Source organism: Arachis hypogaea, chromosome 12 (genome assembly GCF_003086295.3).
Source record: "Arachis hypogaea cultivar Tifrunner chromosome 12, arahy.Tifrunner.gnm2.J5K5, whole genome shotgun sequence".
NCBI lineage: Eukaryota > Viridiplantae > Streptophyta > Magnoliopsida > Fabales > Fabaceae > Arachis > Arachis hypogaea.
In genome coordinates this window covers 46,981,385-46,999,079 of record NC_092047.1, presented here as the reverse complement: position 1 = coordinate 46,999,079, position 17,695 = coordinate 46,981,385, and the positions used below count along the sequence as shown (strand labels likewise).

Below are 17,695 nucleotides of genomic sequence, written 5' to 3'. Positions count from 1 at the left end.
GATTCATCCTCTTCCTTTCCAGTATCCAGGACTATGAAATCAGCAGGGATGTAAAGGCCTTCAACCTTTACTAACACATCCTCTACTTGTCCATAAGCCTATTTTCTTGAATTATCTGCCATCTCTAATGAGATTTTAGCAGCTTGCATCCCATAGATTCCCAGTTTCTCTATTACAGAGAGGGGCATGAGGTTTATTCCTGAACCAAGGTCACACAGAGCCTTAAAGATCATGGTGCCTATGATACAAGGTATTATGAACTTTCCAGGATCCTGTCCCTTCTGAGGCAATGTCAGTTGATCCAGATCACTTAGTTCATTGGTGAACAAGGGAGGTTAATCTTCCCAAGTTTCAATACCAAATAATTTGGCATTTAGCTTCATGATTGCACCAAGAAACTTGGTAGCTTGCTCTTCAGTAACATCCTCATTCTCTTCAGAAGAGGAATACTCATCAGAGCTCATGAATGGCATAAGGAGGTTCAATGGAATCTCTATGGTCTCTAGATGAGCCTCAGAGTCCTTTGGTTCCTCAGAGGGAAGCTCCTTATTGATCACTGGACGTCCCAGGAGGTCTTCCTCCTTGGGATTCACGTCCTTCTCCTCTCTTGTGGGTTCGGCCATGGTAATTAATTCAAAGGCCTTGCACTCTCCTTTTAGATTCTCTTCTGTATTGCTTGGGAGAGTACTAGGAGGGATTTCAGTGATCCTTTTACTCAGCTGGCCCACTTGTGCTTCCAAATTTCTAATGGAAGACCTTGTTTCATTCATGAAACTTACAGTGGCTTTGGATAGATCAGAGACTAAGTTTGCTAAGCTAAATGGATTCTGCTCAGAATTCTCTGTCTGTTGCTGAGTAGATGATGGAAAAGGCTTGCTATTGCTAAACCTGTTTCTTCCACCATTATTAAAGCCTTGTTGAGGCCTTTGATCCTTCCATGAGAGATTTGGATGATTTCTCCATGATGGATTATAGGTGTTTCCATAAGGTTCACCCATGTAATTTACCTCTGCTATTGCAGGGTTCTCAGGATCATAAGCTTCTTCTTCAGGAGATGCCTCTTGAGTACTGCTGGATGCAGCTTGCATTCCATTCAGATTCTGAGAAATCATATTGACTTGCTAAGTCAATATTTTATTCTGAGCCAATATGGCATTCAGAGTATCAATTTCAAGAACTCTCTTCTTCTGAGGCGTCCCATTACTCACAGGATTCCTCTCAGAAATGTACATGAACTGGTTATTAGCAACCATGTCAATGAGTTCTTGAGCTTCTGCAGGCGTTTTCTTTAGGTGAATGGATCTACCTGCAGAAGTATCCAATGACATCTTTGATAGCTCAGATAAACCATCATAGAATATATCCAGGATGGTCCATTCTGAAAGCATGTCAGAAGGACACTTTTTGGTCAGTTGCTTGTATCTTTCCCAAGCTTCATAGAGGGATTCACCTTCTTTCTGTCTGAAGGTTTGAACATCAGCTCTAAGCTTGCTCAGCTTTTGAGGAGGAAAGAACTTGGCTAAGAAAACCGTGACCAGCTTATCCCAAGAGTTTAGGCTGTCTTTGGGTTGAGAGTCCAACCATATTCTAGCTCTGTCTCTTACAGCAAAAGGGAAAAGCATGAGCCTGTAGACTTCAGGATCTACTCCATTAGTCTTAACAGTATCACAGATCTGCAAGAATTCAGTTAAGAACTGAAAGGGATCTTCAGATGGAAGTCCATGAAACTTGCAGTTCTGCTGCATCAGAGAAACTAGCTGAGGTTTCAGCTCAAAATTGTTTGCTCCAATGGTAGGAATGGAGATGCTTCTTCCATGTAAATTGGAATTTGGTGCAGTAAAGTCACCAAGCATTCTCCTTGCATTATTGTTGGGTTTGGCTGCCATCTCCTTTACTTGTTCAAAATTTTCAATCAAGTTGTCTCTGGATTGTTGTAATTTAGCTTCTCTTAGTTTCCTCTTCAGAGTCCTTTCAGGTTCTGGATCAGCTTCAACAAGAATGCCTTTTTCCTTGTTCCTGCTCATAAGAAAGAGAAGAAAACAAGAAAAGAAGAGGAATCCTCTATGTCACAGTAAAGACGTTCCTTATTGTTAGTAGAAGAAAAGAAGAAGAGAAAAATCTGAACTCAGAAAGAGAAAGAGAGAGAGGGTTCGGATTTTTGGTGGGTGAGGGAGAGATGTTAGTAGATGAATAAATAAATAGAATAAGATGAGAGAGGGAAAATTTCGAAAATAGTTTTTGAAAAAGAGTTAGTGATTTTTGAAAGTTAAGATTTAAAAATTGAAATAATTAGTTAATTAGAAAGAAATTTTGAAAAAGAGGGAGATATTTTCGAAAATTGGAGAGAGAGAGAGTTAGTTAGGTAGTTTTGAAAAAGATAAGAAACAAACAAAAAGTTAGTTAGTTAGTTGAAACAAATTTTGAAAAGATAAGAAGTTAGGAAGTTAGAAAAGATATTTTGAAATCAAATTTTTGAAAAAGATAAGATAAGAAGATATTTTTGAAAAGATATGATAGAAATTAGTTTTTGAAAAAGATTTGAATTTTAAAATCACAATTAATGACTTGATTCACAAGAAATCATAAGATATGATTCTAGAACTTAAAGTTTGAATCTTTCTTAACAAGTAAGTAACAAACTTGAAATTTTTTAATCAAAACATTAATTGGTATTGTTATTTTCGAAAATTTGATATAAAAATAAGAAAAACATTTTTGAAAAACATTTTTATAATTTCCGAAAATAAGTAAGAAAAATGAAAAAGATTTTATTTTTGAAAAAGATTTTGAAAAAGATGAGATTTTTAAATTGAAAATTTGATTTGACTCATAAAAACAACTAGATTTTTAAAAATTTTTGAAAAAGTCAAATCTAATTTTCGAAATTTTAAGAGAAAAAAAAAAGGAAAGATATTTTTTTGATTTTTGAATTTTTATGATGAGAGAGAAAAACAAGAAAAATGATGCAATGCATGAAAGTTATGGATCAAAACATGTGATGCATGCAAGGATGCTATGAATGTCAAGATGAACACCAAGAACACTTTGAATATCAAGATGAACACCAAGAACATATTTTTGAAAAATTTTTAACGCAAGGAAAACATGCAAGACACCAAACTTAGAATTCTTTAATGCTTAGACACTAAGAATTCAAGAATGCACATGAAAAACAAGAAAAGACACAAAACATGCAAATGCAAAGATCAAACAAGAAGACTTACCAAGAACAACTTGAAGATCATGAAGAACACTATGAATGCATGAGAGTTTTCGAAAAAAATGCAAGATGAGTATACAATTGACACCAAACTTATAACATGACTTAAGACTCAAACAAGAAACACAAAAAATATTTTTGATTTTTTTTTTTTCGAAAACAAAGGAGAAATTTTTGAAAGATTTTTGAAAAATTTTTGAAAACAAAACAAAAAGAAAGTTACCCAATCTGAGCAACAAGATGAACCGTCAGTTGTCCAAACTCGAACAATCCCCGGCAACGGCGCCAAAAACTTGGTGCGCAGAAATTGTGATTACACTTTGATTATGTAAAATTCATTGCTCTTTCTTTCCCTGGTGATAGCGCCAAAAACATGATGCCAATACCATGGTTCACAACTTCGCACAACTAACCAGCAAGTGCACTGGGTCGTCCAAGTAATACCTTACGTGAGTAAGGGTCGAATCCCACGGAGATTGTTGGTATGAAGCAAGCTATGGTCACCTTGTAAATCTCAGTCAGGCGGATATCAAATGGTTATGGAGTTTTCGAAATTAATTAATAAAAGAAGGATAGAAATATTTATGTAATTCCTTGGTGAGAATTTCAGATAAGCGTATAGAGATGCTTTCGTTCCTCTGAACCTCTGCTTTCCTGCTGCCTTCATCCAATCAGTCTTACTCCTTTCCATGGCTGGCTTTATGCAAGGGCATCACCGTTGTCAATGGCTACATCCCCTCCGCTTGTGAAAATGGTCCAAGATTCCCTGTCACGGCACGGCTAATCATCTGAGGTTCCCGATCATGCTGGAATAGGATTCACCCTCCTTTTGCGTCTGTCACTACGCCCAGCACTCGCGAGTTTGAAGCTCGTCACAGTCATTCAATCATTGAATCCTACTCGGAATACCACAGACAAGGTTTAGACTTTCCGGATTCTCTTGAATGCCGCCATCATTCTAGCTTACACCACGAAGATTCTGATTAAGAGATCTAAGAGATACTCATTCAGTCGAAGGTAGAACGGAAGTGGTTGTCAGGCACGCGTTCATAGGGAATGATGATGATTGTCACGTTCATCACATTCAGGTTGAAGAGCGAATGAATATCTTAGAAGCGGAATAAGTTGAATTGAATAGAAAAATAGTAGTACTTTGCATTAATCTTTGAGGAACAGCAGAGCTCCACACCTTAATCTATGGAGTGTAGAAACTCTACCGTTGAAAATACATAAGTGAATAGAGGGTAGGCATGGCCGAGTGGCCAGCCTCCCATGGAGGTCTAGAGATCTAAAAATGATCAAAAGATACAATCCAGGATCAAAAGATATCTAATACAATAGTAAAAGGTCCTATTTATAATAAACTAGCTACTAGGGTTTACAGAAGTAAGTAATTGATGCATAAATCCACTTCCGGGGCCCACTTGGTGTGTGCTTGGGCTGAGCTTGAATGTTACACGTGCAGAGGTCATTCTTGGAGTTGAACGCCAGCTTTTGTGCCAGTTTGGGCGTTGAACTCCACTTTGCAACTTGTTTCGGGCGCTGGACGCCAGAATTGGGCAGAGAGCTGGCGTTGAACGCCAGTTTGCATCATCTAAACTTGGGCAAAGTATGAACTATTATATATCTCTGGAAAGCCCTGGATGTCTACTTTCCAACGCAATTGGAAGCGCGCCATTTTGAGTTCTGTAGCTCCAGAAAATCTATTTTAAGTGCAGGGAGGTCAGAATCCAACAGCATCAGCAGTCCTTCTTCAACCTCTGAATCTGATTTTTGCTTAGGTCCCTCAATTTCAGCCAAAAAATACCTGAAATCACAGAAAAACACACAAACTCATAGTAAAGTCCAGAAATGTGAATTTAACATAAAAAATAATGAAAACATCCCTAAAAGTAACTAGATTCTACTAAAAACATACTAAAAACAATGCCAAAAAGCGTATAAATTATCCGCTCATCAGTGTTCCTTTGCATATCCGCTTGGCCTTGAAGTAGCAAGGTGAGAGAGTCATCTATTGGGGCTTGGGGTGGATAGGAAGGTTTATTATTTTGGAGAAAGGGTTCATAGTGAGAAGGCGGTTCTTCTTGATAAAGGTGTCGAGATGGTATGTATTGAGGTGGTTCTTGGTAGTAGTCGTGATAGGGTTGTGGTGGTTCTAAAGGTTCCTGCTCATAACGGTCGCAAGAAAATGGCATGGGTTATTGGTCATACAATGGATGTGGGTCACAAGAAGGTGATTAGTTAAAATGGGCTCATGAGCATGGTTGATAGTCATGTTGAGGATAAGGTTCGTAAGCATATGGTGGTGGTACTTGATTATCACAAAAAGAGTCACCATAGCCATTGAACTCACATGTACTAGGATGTGAATTATACCTATAAGTATCCGGAGGTTGTTGCCAATAGCAGTGATCAATTCCTTGAGGCTCCTCCCATCATGAAGTGTTCCATCCTTGGTACATGTTGTCGTTAAAGTCCACATTTCCTACAACATAGTGAGAACCAAACTCATAGCCACAGTGAGAATTCATAGAGGAAAAGCAAAATAAAACTAACAAAAACTAGTAAACAAGCAAAAGACAAACCTATTCACACTATTCACATATATACAATAACCAATAACATAACACCATTGCAAATCCCTGGCAACGACGCCATTTTGATAAACGAATTTTTGATGGTTTAGAATTTACAATAAATTCTCATTGCAAGTATAGTCTCTAAACCAAGAAATATTCCTTTCATACAAAAGATTGTTTGTCACAAGTACAAACCCCTAAATTTACAAACCGAAATATTGGAACCTCGAGTCGTCTCTCAAAGGAATTACAGGGTAGTGTTCTTGTTATTGGTTATGAGTTGTATATTTTGGGATTTTGGATAAGAAACAAGAAAGTAAAGGGCAATAGAAATGTAAATGATAAAGTGGTCTTGGCAAGGTTTGGTGGTCAAGGATCTCTATCCTAATCACTAACCACAACATGAGAATTGGCAAGGATCAATCTCATTAAGTCATCCTCTAACTAATAGTAAAGGAAAGTCAAATGAGCTATATCAATCCAAGTCTATAAGTCCTAGTTCTCCACCAATTCAATTAGTGAGATCTAGAGTTAATGGCTTCCAATCGTCAATCACTTGGACATTAGTAACTCAAGAGTTCCTAAGTTACCTTCCCAAGCCAAGAGCATAAAATTCTACTCTAAAATCCAACCAAGCATTTCATCAAACACTTGGAAGGCGCAAAAGTAAAGCATAGTAAATTAACAATAAGTATAGAATCTAACAACAATTATTGCAAGGAATTGATAACAACAATCAAAAGAAACACAATTATCATGAATTACCTCAAATTGAATTGAAAGAAAATAGAATGAACAAAAGTAGATCTACAACAAAGCATAGAAACAAAGTAAAAGAAATTATAACAAACAATAGAAGAATGATTAATGTAACAACAAAGAATTGAAGAGTAGAAGTAGATTAAAGCATGAATTAAAACATAGATCTAAGAACTAAACCTAATCCTAATCCTAGAGAGAAGAGAGAGCTTCTCTCTCTAAAACTAAACTAAAACTAGATCTAAAGTGTATTGTGTGTATATTCATGTCTTCCCCTTCATTCCTTGGTCTACATAGCCTTTTCCTGCCAAAACTCAGCTCCAAATGGGGCCAGAAACCCTCCAAAATCGCCAGGCACGAGTTCTTCTTTAAAAATCACGTGCGGCCTTCGGCGCGTACACGCACAGCGCGCGTACGCGTCCCTAGAGCATTTCGTGATCCGCGCGTAAGTGCATAGTGCGCGCGCGCATCCATGGGCGTTTTCCAAATCTTTGTCTTTTCATGATTTCTCCACTTTGTATGCTTTCCTTTCACTCTTTTGATCCTTTCCTAGCCCTTTTCAATCTAAAATCATTGGCAAATACATCAAGGCATCTAGTGGAATCAAAGGAAGATAAAAATCATCAATTTAAAGGTTTAAAAAGTATGTTTTCACATCTAAGCACAAATAAGGAGACAATCACAAAATCATGCTATTTCATTGAATAAATATGAGGAAAGGTTATCGAAATGCTCTTAATTCAACACACGATAAACCCTAAAAACTGGGTTTATCACGTGGCCAATGAAGCTCATAGGTGAAATTGCCACTCATTCGATATGTTCTTGGACCCGGATTGCTTTCTCACCAACTTCCTCTTTCCCATCACTTAAATCATAACATGGAGGTTGTGAGAAGTCTACCTCCATGACTCTCTCAAACTCATTGGGAAGAGGCTCATTAGGATCATTAAGGGATTGACCAAGGAGGATAAAAAATCATGAATGATGGAATCCTCATCTTGATTAATCTCCCTCATATCTCTCTTTCTCTCCTCTGGTTCACATACTCCACTTTCTCCCTCTTGTTTCACTTCATGCTCTATCTCTTCTTCTTTCCCTTGTGGCTTCATGCTCTCCTCTTCACTACACCCTTCAATTGCTCCTTCACACTCTTCAAGAGGAGTGCCTTGATCGGATGAGCGTAGTAGAACCAAGCGGTTCACCGCTTCGGCTATAGTAGCCATGAATTATCCTTGTGTGCTTCGGAATCCTTCTTGCTCGTGGAGAAAATCTTGAAGGTCTTGTTGGTCTTGGGCCAAGGGTGGGAAAGCTTCATATTGTGGCGAAAAAGAAGGTTCGTAGTTTGGGAGAAGGGTGGTATATGTGGAAGGTGACTCATGTTGGTAGATGTTTTGAGATGGTATGTAAGAAGGTGTATGGTGGTGGTGGTGTGGTGTTTGAAAATATGGTGATTGAGGGTTATGTTGGGGGTATGGATCATAGGTATATGGTGGTGAAGGTGTATAATCAAGATGAAATCCACCATATCCTTGGTTTGGCAATGCAAATTGGGGAGGGTTTTGCTCATTGTAGTATAGAGGAGGTTGCTCCTCCCAAAATAAATGCTCCAATCCCACGATGCAATCCAAAATTGAAGTTATCAAGCCCTACAAAATGATAACAACCAAACTCCAAACCAAGAGGGTGATAACTCATAGAGAAAATTGAAAATAACAACTAAAGACATCAATTAACAAAATAAACAAAATCCTAATTACCAACAAAAGCAAACAAGCAACCAAAAAGTATCTATCTACATTATAGACATATTTATAACAACCAAAATATAGCACTCATGACGCTAGTTCCCCGGCAACGGCGCCAAAATTTTTATAGATGACCAAACGTGGTTTCGGATTTTTCACAAAATATATTTTCCGTTGTAAGTATAGCTCCGAACCAACAATTGATCCTAATCAAAAATTAATCCAAGATATTGTCACAATTCAAATCAAATTAACCGAGAGTATTTAGACTCTCGGGTCGTTCTCCCTAGGAACTAGTGCCAACAAGTGCATACAATTTTGGTTGCAAGAAAGCAATGGGTTTTCAATGATAAGGAAGCAATAAAGAAATAAAAGAACAAGACAAAATTTGCAATTAATAAACAATGAAAGAACAAAAGAAATATGTATGTAATATAAACAAGTAAGACTCAAAATTGATGGAAAAGTGGTTTAAAACATAAATGAAACCTTGACTTGGGATGAGTCATGGAATCCCTTCCTTGCCATAACCACAACTATGATAATTGTGATGGATAAATCTCACTAAGTCAACCCTTAAGATCGAAGGATAAGTCAAGTGAGCATAATTGTCATTAATCAACAAATCCTAGCTAACTTACCAAATTAATTGGTAAAAAGCTAGCGTTAGTGGATACAATAACAACTAACAACCCACGAATTATCACTAAGTGTTGGACATTATGGCTCTAGTAATACATAAACTCATTTTCTCCAAGCCAAGGGGTGGAAATTACCCCATAATCAAAATTGGCATTTTATCGAACACCTAATATGCATAATCATAAAATATGGCAAAATTGGTAAATTAATGAAAGCTATGAACCACAAATGCTCAAAATCAATAAAGGCAACTCAAACAAACATATAAAAGCCATCAAATATCAAATTAAACAACTAGAAATCTAAAATTGCAAGACTATGTAAATATGGACAAAGGAGATGAAAATAAAACCAAGTGTAGAACAAGTGGTATAGTAAAAGAGAGAGTTAAAGAAATACTTACAATAAAATTGCTATAATCCTAACTCAAAATTTGAAGTATAAAATGCTACAAATCCTAACTAAGAACCCTAAGAGAGAATTTCCTAATCTACACTACTCCTACTCTTACTATGTATTTCTACCCTACAAGTGAGCTCCCTTTGTTATGTGTTGATATGCCCTTAATATAGCCTCTTAAACCAGCCTTCATCACTTCAGAAATGGCCTAGAGACCCTTAAAACCGCGCTGCATGTGACTTTTTAATGGAGGCATGCACTGGTACCTGTGCGGACGCACAGGTGTATGCGTCTGCACACTTCGCCGAATCTCCACTTGTACGTACGCACAGAAGATTTTGCGCACGCACACTTCGCGATGCTCTGGATTCGCTCTGCTTGGGGTTTTGTGCGTACGCACAAGTTGTTGTGCACACGCACGCATGCTGATTTCCTCCTTGTGCGTACGCACGCATCCTTGTGCGTACGCATGCATCCTTGTGCGCACGCACGCATGACTGAGCTCTCCTCCTTTGTTTTCTTCATGCTTTCTCCCTTTGTACATGCTTCCTTCCACTTCTTCCTTGCCAAACTTGCCTCTAGGACCTAAAATCACTCAACAAAACATGTCATGGCATCGAATGGCATAAAAGTGGGATTAAAATCACTAATTTAAGCTCAAAATTGCATGTTTTCACATTTAGGCATAATCTAGAGAAAAAACACAAAAGTATGCTATTTTGGTGCTTAAGTGTGAGTTTATATGATGAAATCCATCCAAATTGGGCTAAAATATATCGAAAAATATGGACTCATCAGGCGTTAAACGCCGAGCCTGGCATTTAGCGCCAGCACCGCGTACATGGATTTCAAGGACGACTTCGTTGGATGAAGATTTTCTTAATAATTAGTTTTATTTTATTTTCTTTTGTTTATTATTAATTCCAAACACAATCCTCTAGAGTTTGAGATATTATTTTATTTTATTTCTTTTATTTTATTTCTAAATCAATTAGGTTAGATATAAAAAGAAAAAGATTTAGCTCTTTGGGTTGCTTCCTCTCTTCTACCTCATTTTACACTTTACACACTTTGGAACCCTAGTTTTTCTCTGAACCATGAGCAACTAAACCTTAATTGTTAAGGTTAGGAGCTCTGTTTATTCTATGGGTTAATACTATTGTCATTCCATTTTAATTATTGTATTGATTTAAATTCAATGATTACTTTCGTTCTTCATCTTATGAATATGAGTGTATTGGAAAATAACTCTTGTTCTACATGAATTCTTGTTGATTCTTGGAAAAGTTAACTCACTTGAATAATAGCTTGAAAGTAATTCCTCCTAAATCACTAGTTACCTGGACTTAACGGGATATGTGATATATATAATCCTTTTATATTTGGGTAATTAGGGTTTTTGTGGCTTATAAACTATAATTGTACTTAAACCTTTAATCTACATTAAGTGACCAAGGAATTGGTGGTTGATTAGGTTAGAGGAGACTAGATCACTAAGAAATTAGGGTTTAGTCAATTACAATTTTTCATGAATTGAATCCTGCATGATTAAAATAGTTGGTGAGAAATACAAATTCAGAAAAATAAATAACTCTGAAACCTTAACTGTTCTCTCATACATTTTTTTGCACCAAACATTTATTTTCCCTCTTAAACTCTCTGAATTATTGTTTAATGCAATCTGAACCCAAAACACTATTTTTTTGCTTGTCTGACTAAGTGAATCACTCAATTATTGTTGCTTGGTCCATCAATTCTCATGGGATCGACCCTCACTCACCTTAGGTATTACTTGGTACGACCCGGTGTACTTGCCAGTTCAGTTGTGGTATTCGAAATCCGCATCAGACAGCAGTGACTATTAGAATAGAACTTTCTTAAGTTAGATTACCATGTTTATGGTTTAATTTATATATTTTATTAAGCTTTAATACTTTGTATTGTTGTGAAGTTCTAGGATTGTCTTTGGCTTTTCGGAACCTTATATATTATCTATTGGGCACTGTTACTGTTCATACCCTGGGTCGAGCTATCTGACCTGGGATGATCGATGATGCAGCGACCGACCTGTTAAGGTCAAGCGGACCGACTTCGTTACGAAGAACTCGGCCAAATCCACAGGAGAGCCCCTAGGATGGCCCAACTCAAGGAATACGACCCAAATCCGAAGGCAGCCCAAGCCTATAGAGATAAAGGCGGTTCCGTTGAAGATACACTGACCTGAACTCAAAAGATAAAGATAAGATAAGATAACTAACTTATCTTATCCGAAAGGTCACATCTCACCATTATAAATACACTGGAGCACCCAGGTATAACTCATACTCTTATTCTACATAACACCTGTTTAATACCCATGCTAACTTAAGCATCGGAGTCTCTTGCAGGTACCCCGCACCCTTCGGCGACAAAGGATCAGCAGCACGTCCAGTCCAAACAAGTTAGACACACCAGCTTCGGCCACCATTCACTAGCCGGACACATCGGTTCCGACCAGCGCAGAAGATCTAGTCTGAGATCGACCTACAGTTTCAGGGAACCCTCGGAACATTGGTACCGTTGCCGGGGAACCTGGAAGTCATCTCATTACCATGGCAGACGCCCAGGACAATGACCACGATTCAGATCTAGAAAACAGAACGCCGCATAAAAATACGGACACCACACCAAAAGATACCCCAGAATCCAACGGAGATAAAAATTCAGCAAACCCGGGAGCAATAGAAGCGCTTCAAGATCGCTTGAAGCAACTTGAAAAAGAAACCCAACAACAACGAGAAATCAGAAAGGATCTACAAAGAGAGGTACGGCGGCGTCGAGAATTGGAAGAAAAATTACAGCAATTAGAAGCCGATCTCAAATCAAAGGCCCCTCGGATCACTCCTAAGGAAAGCTCACGCAAAGAACAGGATCCATTCACCAGGGAGATCATGAAAACCAAAATCCCAAAGGACTTCAAACTCCCGGATATGACTTTATATGACGGTACCACAGATCCCAACCACCATCTCAGCAATTTCAAAAGCAGAATGTACCTTACCGACGCCTCAGACGCTGTTCCCTGCAAAGCTTTTCCAACAACTCTCACGAAGACAGCAATCTGATGGTTCGACAACTTACCTCCAAAGTCCATCTCAAACTTCGACGACCTGGCTAAAAAGTTCCTGGCCAGATTCTCTATCCAGAAAGATAAGGCCAAGCACGCCCTCAGTTTACTAGGGATCAAGCAAGGAGATTGGGAGAGCCTCCGCAACTACATGGAAAGATTCAACAAAACATACATGGACATACAAAGCTTACCAACAGAGGCCGCCATCATGGGACTCATTAATGGCCTACGAGAGGGACCATTTAGCCAATCTATATCAAAGAAGTACCCTATCTCATTAGACGAAGTACAGGAACGAGCAGAAAAATACATCAACATGGAAGAAAATGCTCAGTTGGGAGAAACCTCAAAATCTGGGAACCCCTACCGGGATAAAGACAAGGAATCCAAAAAGAAAGAAGATCGACAGGGGGAGAAAATCAAAAAGTACCATAATTACACTCCTCTCAGGGCATCCCTGGTCGACGTGTACAAAGAAGTCTGCCATACAGAGAAAATCCCCCCAGCGTGACCACTCAAAGGCAAAAGGGGAGGGGAAACCGAAAGGAATATTGTGAATACCAACGAGTTCTTCGACTTAAAGAATATCATAGAAAAATTGGTGAGAGAAGGAAGATTAGATCGATTTCTGGCTACCCGAGATGATGACCAAAGAAAAAGACGAAGGGACGAAGATGACGGACGAACTGAACGATCACCTCGGACACCAGAAAGACACGTCCACATGATACACGGCGGATTAGCAGGAGGAGGGATCTCCAAATCATCTCACAAAAGATATCTCAAAGAAGTATATCATGTCGAGGGAAAGGAGGAAGCACCCAACATCCCTGCGATAACATTCACTAAAGAGGACGCATCCGGCATCATCTCAGGACACGATGATCCCATGGTCATCACTGTCATACTGGCAAACGCCAATCTACATCGCACATTAGTGGACCAAGGGAGTTCTGCCGACATCTTATTCAAAACAGCCTTCGACAAACTCGGCTTAGACGAAAAGGAGCTTAGAGCATACCCGAACAGCCTGTTCGGATTAGGGGATACCCCAGTACAACCATTGGGATACGTATCCCTACACACAACCTTCGGAAAAGGGAACCAATCTCGGACCCTCAAAATAGACTACATTGTGGTCGACGTAAGTTCATCCTACAATGCTCTAATAGGTCGAACAACACTCAATCAACTCGGCGCAATAGTCTCAACTCCACATCTTTGCATGAAATTCCCAACCACAGAGTGGATAGCCACGATAAAAGCAGATCAAAAGATGGCACGCCGCTGTTATAACAAAAGTCTCAACCTTAGAGGCAGGGGAGAAGAGTTTCATACAATTGAACTGGGCGGAGTCCAACGACGAGAAGAACTCCGTCCGCAGCCAGAAGGCGATATAGAGACGATTCAAATCTGAGACACCTCGGACAAAACAACCAATATTGACACGACCCTAAGAGGAGACTCAAAAGAATTACTGATACAATTCCTTCGAGATAATGTCGATCTCTTCGCATGGAAAGCCGCAGACATGTCAGGCATAGACCCTAAGCTAATGTGCCACAAGTTGGCGGTCTACCCAGGATCTCGGCCAGTGCAGCAGAGACGAAGAAAACTCGGGCTAGAACGATCCAAAGCTGTGGAAGAACAAGTACAAGCACTACTGGAGGCAGGATTTATAAGAGAAGTCAAGTACCCACTATGGCTAGCCAACGTCGTCTTGGTGAAAAAATCAAATGGGAAGTGGCGAATGTGCACCGATTACACCGATCTCAACAAAGCCTGCCCAAAAGATCTATACCCACTCCCAAGCATCGACGCTCTGGTAGATGCTTCCTCCGGATACAGATACCTCTCGTTTATGGACGCATACTCGGGATACAACCAAATCCCCATGTATCCACCAGATCAGGAAAAGACCTCGTTCTTAACACCAAAGGCAAACTACTGCTACATTGTGATGCCTTTCGGTCTCAAGAACGCAGGAGCTACTTATCAAAGGCTAATGAATAAAGTCTTCTCAGATCACATTGGAAAAATTATGGAAGTTTATGTGGACGACATGTTGATAAAGACACAAACCGAAGATACATTATTATCCGACCTGGCTCAAGTGTTTGACACCATAAGGAAACACAACATGCGACTCAATCCCGCAAAATGTACCTTCGCAGTAGAAGCAGGCAAATTCTTAGGTTTCATGCTCACACAAAGGGGAATTGAAGCAAATCCAGACAAATGTCAAGCCATACTCAACATGAAGACCCCAACCTGTGTCAAAGAAGTACAACAACTCAACGGGAGATTGGCCGCCCTATCCCGATTCTTAGCAGGAGCTGCGATAAGATCTCTCCCCTTCTATGCTACTTTAAGAAAGGGAAAACAGTTCAAATGGACGACAGAATGTGAGCAAGCCTTCCAAGACTTCAAGGAGTTCTTAGGACGGCCACCTATCCTATCTCGACCACGAGAAGGAGAACCGCTCATATTATATCTCGCAGTAGGGAGCCGGGCAATAGCCTCAGCACTAGTCAGAGAAGACGAAAATAGGCAACAACCCGTCTACTTCATTAGCAAGGCACTACAGGGATCCGAGCTGAACTACCAGAAAATAGAAAAATTTGCCTATACTCTTATCCTAACATCTCGACGACTCCGCCCGTACTTCTAGGCTCACACCATTAAGGTTCGAACTAATCAGCCCATAAAAGGAATATTGCAGAAAACAGATCTAGCAGGCAGAATTCTACAATGGGCAGTCGAGTTGTCAGAGTTTGACCTCCAATATGAAGCTCGGACGGCCATCAAATCACAGTATCTGGCCGACTTTATCGCAGAATTCACAGATGCCCTAGAAACCCCCACAGAATGGAATCTTTACATGGACGGTTCTTCAAATAAAACTGGAAGCGGTGCGGGCGTGATAATAGAAAGCAACCAAGGAACCCAAGTTGAGCTCTCCCTCAAGTTCGGGTTCCCGGCCTCAAACAACCAGGCGGAATATGAAGCATTATTAGCTATTTTGAAGCTGGCTAAAGAGGTCGGAGCTCAAAAACTCAACATTTACAGCGATTCACAAGTGGTCACATCACAAATAACAGGGAGCTACCAAGCCAAAGATCCCACAATGAAAAATATTTGGATAAAACCAAGGAACAGCTCGGACAAATTGGGGAGTATAAGATCTGTCACATACCCCGCGAACAAAATGCCCGAGCTGACGCACTCTCAAAACTAGCCAGCACCAAACCAGGGGGCAACAATAGAAGCCTCACCCAGGAAATATTGCAGAACCCGTCAATCTCGGAAGAGGAAAAAGTCCTGACTATAACAAGTCAGGACCAAGGATGGATGGCCCCCATAATCAACTACCTCAAAACAGGAACGCTCCTACAGAAGAAAAGGAGGCAAAGAGGTTAAAAAGGGAGGCACAGTACTACATCATCATAAACAACATCCTGTACAAAAGAGGAATCTCAATACCTTTACTAAAATGCGTGCCGACCTCCAACACAAGGGAAGTGCTAGAAGAAATACACGGCGGCATTTGTGGCAATCATCTCGGAGCACGAGCTCTAACCAAAAAGGTACTCCGAGCAGGATTTTATTGGCCAACTCTACAGAAAGAAGCCACAGAATTTGTAAAGACATGTCCACCATGTCAGAAACATGCCAACTTTCACATCGCCCCTCCAGAAGAACTCATCAGTGTGACCTCACTTTGGCCGTTTGCAAAATGGGGACTCGATCTCCTCGGCCCCTTCCCACAGGGATTAGGACAAGTTAAATTCCTCATAGTAGGGGTAGATTACTTTACAAAGTGGATCGAGGCAGAGCCCCTAGCCAATGCCACCGCTCAAAAAAGTCGGAAATTCTTATATAGAAATATTGTCACGAGGTTCGGGGTTCCATATTCAATAACCACAGACAATGGCACTCAATTCACAGATGCAGGCTTCAGAAAACTAGTAGCCGACTTGTATATAAAGCACCAGTACACCTTCGTTGAACATCCACAAGCCAATGGACAGGCCGAAGCCGCTAACAAAGTCATACTAGCCGGATTAAAATGGAGATTACAAGATGCAAAAGGAGCCTGGGCAGAAGAGCTTTCACAGGTCCTATGGGCATATCGAACAACGCCACATTCCACCACGAAGGAATCTCCCTTCCGATTAGCATACGGAATAGAGGTGATGATCCCAGTAGAGATCGAGGAAGGGTCGCCTAGAGTAGTTCACTACAATGAGGAAGCAAACTCCCAACTTCAGAGAGAAGAACTCGACTTGTTACCCGAGATCCAGGAAAGAGCTCGGATCAGGGAAGAAGCTCTAAAGCGCCGAATGGCTTCCAGATATAATCAAAAGGTAGTGCCGAGAAGTTTTGCAGAGAATGATCTCATCCTAATCCGAAATGATATCGGAACAACTCGACCAGGAGAAGGAAAGCTGGCAGCAAACTGGAAAGGACCCTGCCGAGTTGTAGAAGTACTTGGAAAGGGCTACTACAGACTGTCTGAACTCAATGGACGAGAGCTTCCCAGGTCATCGCACGCTTGCAACCTAAGAAGGTACTACAGTTAAGAAGAGATAAAAGATCTCATCATTGGATGCACTCTTTTTCCTGAAAAGGTTTTTTTAATGAGGCACCAAGTTGAGACTCAGACAATCCCATATGTATCTATTTGCACTTTTCCTTTAAATAAAATATATTTTAGATATTCTACAAAGATTTCAAGACGCATTAATCTGAAGAATTCATCATCCGATTATAAAGCAACAGATCGGTAGAAAGTGAAAAAGAATTTCACTGCACGATCACGATAAAGGCAACCGTCCGATAAAGGTGAAAACGCGATTCACCCAAAGGACGATCTAGAGATGACAACCACTTTCTACAAATCGGCAAAGATGAACACAGAATAATGTAAGAAGTTATCGAAAGTGATCTAAAAAAGAACCTGACGAGGTCTTACGGATCGCTAAAATAATAACTTAAAGACTGATCGAACATTAAGAAGTCGAACCAAGTCAAACCAAGTTATAAGTAAACCCTGGAAAGAGGTCTGACCAACCCTATTAAAGAGGATTACTTTAACTTAGAAGGGCCCGACATAACCAAGTCGGGGCAAAACGAAAAGTTATCAAAGTAGTCCCTGAAAGAGATCTGACAAAGATCCAAGAAAGAGGACTACAAAAAATAACTTAAAGGAGACCGACATAACCAAGTCGGACTCCTA

At 39.9% G+C, this 17,695-nt stretch overlaps 1 non-coding gene across 1 annotated transcript; it reads left to right on the top strand.

Moving 5' to 3' along the window:
• Window positions 1-1,382: 1,382 nt before the first annotated feature.
• LOC112731107 (small nucleolar RNA R71) lies at window positions 1,383-1,490 on the top strand. The gene has a single exon (XR_003166899.1). It is a non-coding gene; the product is annotated as a small nucleolar RNA R71 (small nucleolar RNA).
• The last annotated feature ends 16,205 nt before the right edge of the window (window positions 1,491-17,695 follow it).